Source organism: Varroa jacobsoni, unplaced genomic scaffold (assembly GCF_002532875.2).
Source record: "Varroa jacobsoni isolate VJ856 unplaced genomic scaffold, vjacob_1.0 scaffold_1078, whole genome shotgun sequence".
NCBI classification, from domain to species: domain Eukaryota; kingdom Metazoa; phylum Arthropoda; class Arachnida; order Mesostigmata; family Varroidae; genus Varroa; species Varroa jacobsoni.
In genome coordinates, this window is record NW_019213980.1 from 23,522 (window position 1) to 28,463 (window position 4,942).

Below are 4,942 nucleotides of genomic sequence, written 5' to 3' on the forward strand. Positions count from 1 at the left end.
CAAAGAAAGAAGGTATATATACATGAACAAGACAGAATACAACGAAGTGGCAAATGTGTGTTTTACCTATCCACCTAGCCATACCTAAATTAGGCTTAATTTGCCGGCCTTGCAACCTCCATTTGTTATAATGACGACGATATTCGAATGGAATATCACGTCACTGGAATTCCACTGGGTCAGTATAAAAAAAAACACGAGGGAGCCACTTTAGAGCTCAAAAACAGCGACGGCGCGAACACAATCGCCAAACATGGCGTACGGTGTGGCTGAAGTTTTATATTTCACTTCGCTCTTTTCTCGAATTTCTCAGCGACAGGCGGTAGTGGTCATGGCGCGTCGGTGCTGGCAGAGATACTCGCAGACCGCACGATCCTCGCGGCTAGTCATCTTGCGCGAGCCGTCGTAATGGCAATAGCCGGTAACGCTTCGACGATCCTCCATTTCATAATCAGAGCGGTAATCTCGACTGCCCTCTCAGCAGCACTGTGAGAAACCCCTGTGAACTTCCTAGGCTTACCGCGGCGCTTTCTTTCTAGAGACCTCGAATGATCCTTTTCACAAAGATTTACACGCACCAATGTATGTAGGTCGCTGCAAGCCCCACTTACGCCCATTGAACGGTCGCATCGAACAGTGATTTCAGCACGAAGGGATTTCGCCGCCGGTGTTCGATATCAACACGGTTTTTCCCTACGATGAATCAAGGCTTTTTGCTATTGATGGCCAGCTTTTGCCTAACAGAATCTACGATATCTCCTAGTAAATGCATACTACAATGGTTGAGGACCGATGCAGTAACACGTAATGCCCTTCAATGAGCAAGCAGATATCCATGTGGCCTTACAGTGCCTTTCTACGTAAAGTATTTCAGCTTATTGGTTGAACAATGACCTAATCACTCACCAACGCGAAAAGTTACGGAAAAGTAGAATATGGAACACAGAACATGATGTAGGGAAGTATCAGCTGCGGTAATTGCGATAACAGCGGCGACACAAATAGGGCGTACTTGTCACAATGTGATAATAGGCTCGTGTGCATCGATTGTGGCTGCCTCCATTATAGGTCGATAAAGCTATACACGTAGTGTAAGACGGCAAAGTTTCTAGGCTCAATAAATGCTACTCAAACGTACGTACCGGTTTGAATAGACTGGCGTCACGCAAGACTCCACGCTTCAGTTCCACCACAACACATCTAGCGTACCACAATGACAAGGAAAAACAAAAACAACAACAGTTACTGAACTCGACACCTTATCAACGTTAGTAACTCTAACCGAAATACTTTTGGATCTTCGATGAAGCGGATAGAAGGTCGTAAACTGGTTTAAGTAGAACTGAATTCACTACATTTAATAATTCCTACCTCCTGGGTTGACAGGTTACGGTAAAAGGTAGACTAGGCTTGGTCTATTGCACCTACAGCGGATGATTCTAACTTCTGATGACTTCATAGGACATACGGAAGCGGGGATTACTTGGAAGCCATCTCGTATGGCCATGTAATGACATCCATTCTACGAGAGTGACTGTAAACGATACAAGGTCGTTTACTTAACGAATCTCTATTGCAGCACGGTTCTGCAATCGTCGTTGATAACCGTACCTGTATGATGTTCGCCTTTGAGCGCGAAAGTATGACGGGAGGGCATTTACTTTAGATTACAACTGAAAAAATATAATGGTATTTCTGGTGTCTGCAACAGGCTATCTTTACTGCTTGTTAGTTAACGTATAGAATTATCGACCGTCCCCAGTATCACTAAATTTCTGGCGTTTTGTCATACCGTTTCCTGTAATTATTACTACTTTCGATAGTTTTAGCTTTGCCATCTATCTCTGTCTAGTCTATTTTTAAACAAATTCACTTAAGGAACGACCTTTCTAGCATTTATTTCTTGGTGCGCTAACGCGTACCTGTGCGAATGTTTGAAACACTGCCGCGTGAAACTGTCATTAAAACCTCATTTACCGCGTCGCTAGCTACACGGCAGCGACGGAACAATATTTCGTTTCTTTTAATCCGTATTATCTATAAGCCAGCATAATATCAGGGACAGTACCACCACCAGCAGCGGTAGTGGCAACAGAAGAAGAAGAAATCATATCAGAGAGACTCGCACACATGTGCATCTGCACACAAATATCCATTGTGTCCTAGTATATGGCCAAGTAACGCTGCCTCAGCCACTGTTAAACACCGAGTATGAGAGACATTTAGACGGGACAGTCAATCGGTTGACCAGCAAGTCCATCATTACTGTTGATCTTATTCTTCAACAAAAATAGCCTGCCACACTTAGGAACAGCCCTATATTGTATTCACAAAATAGAACACAGCGATATAGACCACGCTAAATACACCAACTTATCTATTGCATAAATACTGCTAGTGTACACACGTGCACACAGAATACTATCACACCACGGGCGAGACAATTCCGTCAGTTTATCAAGTTGGTAACTAGACAACAGGAGAATCGGCAGTGAACGTCGTAGACGTAAGATCTCAAGTTTATTTTAATTACGCCTATACAAAGTGTTTTCTAAAGCACGTAATTAACAGTAGCGGCACGTTCTCATTATCCAGGTTGCCGGAAACGGCCTGAGAAGGTCAACAACAAACTATAGACCAATCGCGTATGCTCGAAGCTGATTGCAGTTTTTTAGGGCGAACCGTTGACTACATACTAGTAATAACACATGGAAGTCAAAACTATCACCGTTTGCCGCCAGCTATGACCAAAGACCGTACAAAGGGAATCGATCTATCCATAGGTGTCATGGCATACAGTTCTGTCCTATACGACAATCTATGGACTGAACTTTTCCCTATTTAGGCACCATTTACATATCGAAAATAAGTACTAATCTGTCTTAGATCATCAGTACTACGTGGTTTTTAACTTCTTCTTCGCTGCTCTCCATAAGAAGTCATATTAAAAAGGACGACACGAATCCCTTAGCGGAAAAGGACTCATATTGTGCGTATGCCAGTAACGATTATCAGATTATTTCAGCTATTAAAACAAGTGCGGTGGGTTCTTCGATAGACCCTTAGTTAAGGATTTGACTAAGGAACCCAAGGCGTGCTGTACTAGTAGTATATGGGCGGGCCTGTTAAGCAGTTACTGGCCAAACATCGTTCGGCATCGCCGAGACCCATTTACGCATGCTATTATTGACTACCTTTTGGATTGGGATTTTGTTTCCGAAATCGTTTTTCGTTGTTGAGGTAGCTGGACCTTTATCGGGCAAATGCTGCTGGTCTATTTGCGATAGCCACAACAGCTGCTCGATCCCGTGCTGACCAAAAAACTCATCGAGGTTTCAGATTCAGCCGTCGCTGGCGGTAGCCGTTCGTTGAAGAAAACGAGCTTCACGCGTAACCTAACCCTTTCAATGATTTGGTCGTCGTCGCAATCATCAGTAGGGGCCGACGCGGCTGCAGGAGAAGCGCAATGGCAGCCCTTGTGCCGGTGATCACGGAAAAAACTAGCCAATAGCTGTTGAAGTCTCGCCAGGATTGGTCCAGGCTTCGTCCGCAAATAGCAATAAAGACAGTTGCAGCTGTTGCTAGAAGCAAAAGACGACGACAATGAAGATGTTAGTTCGTCGACGAGAGGAACCGTTGCGTTACAACATCACCGACAGGGCTGCCACCAAGCGCCTATTGTAGTTGGTCAGTCATCCAGTGCAAACGATAAGAAAAAACGCGTAAGTTTTGTGGAAGCAAAGGAAAACATATTTTAACGAATAATATTCATGTACCGAAGAAAACCGAAATGAAACCAGCGAGCGAGTCATTGAGAAGCAGCCAGGAACAGCTAAAGCTTGAATGAATGATAAAAAAACCACGACGGGATTAACTATAACAGTGATAATAATTATATTTATCATTTTTATAATTACATATGATTTTGCACACAAGTCGATTCTAGAAAATCGTGATTTGCTAAACTTCATACGTTTTTTGTGCATCACTTTTAGGTTAACGTCAATATAAAACAACAACAACAGCTTTATCGTAAGATAACGTAATACGTAAACCGAACGCAGAGAGGATAGCAGGTACAATAAAGCACGTGTGCTTATATTATCAAAGCCATTGATAAAGATTATTGCTGAATTACTTCAAAATTAAGTCGCACCCCTATCAACGCTCTTCTCATGGCCGAATACTAAAACAAAATCTATCCAATGCGTTACAAAGAGACGACTCAAAACAGACCTTGCGTATAATTCAATACACATTGCACCGGGTGAATGATAAACAATAAATTTCAACATCATCTTATTTATGGTCGCTTCGCATAGCCTTCATCATCATCATTTGCATGTTCTGAATGGGGGCTTCAGACACTTCAGGTCAGCTTTTTTCAGGTTCGAGGTTACCTAGGATTGTATGTGTCTCTGTGGTTACCAATTGGTTTCTTTGCGCACGCTGGATCTTGCTTTTATTCTTTCGGCACTTGTGGTATGTGATCGCTAAACGGCTTCTGTGTGAAGCCGCCATCGCCGAAACTCTTACAGTCACCATAGCTATTCTTGAGGAATTGCTCCAGAGGGGTGAGGTGGCTTTTCCAATCACTTGATGCATCTGCGTGTTTGGCAAATTCGTCATTGCGAACCCAGAAGGAACAGAGTACAACGTGCAGAATTAGATGGCGGGAGCGTGGAATACATGAGTCACAGGCCGATATCTCTCAAGCTCGTACCTTTGCGGCTGATAATGGTTACTTTTAGCGTAAGGGTATCGTTGGCATCTCTCAAACAGAAAAAGAAGAAAACTTAGCCGTGGACAAGTACAGTTGCTTTTTGATAGTTGTAACTATATTAGAGCCTAGTTTCAATGTTAGGCCCGACATATCGCTACTGTCTGGGAAACGGATGTGCCCCATGTAGAACGATTTCTTTACTGCACAGTTGATGCATGT

At 43.2% G+C, this 4,942-nt stretch overlaps 1 long non-coding RNA gene across 1 annotated transcript in view; it reads right to left on the bottom strand.

Moving 5' to 3' along the window:
• LOC111266385 (uncharacterized) overlaps positions 1 to 1,525 on the bottom strand; it is a 15,129-nt gene extending 13,604 nt beyond the window's left edge. The window contains exons 1-2 of the long non-coding RNA XR_002684058.2: positions 1,372 to 1,525; positions 1,143 to 1,200 (exon numbers count right to left, since the gene is read on the bottom strand). This is a non-coding gene — a long non-coding RNA (uncharacterized LOC111266385). The remainder of the gene's footprint in view (positions 1 to 1,142; positions 1,201 to 1,371) is intronic.
• Between the last annotated feature and the right edge of the window lie 3,417 nt (positions 1,526 to 4,942).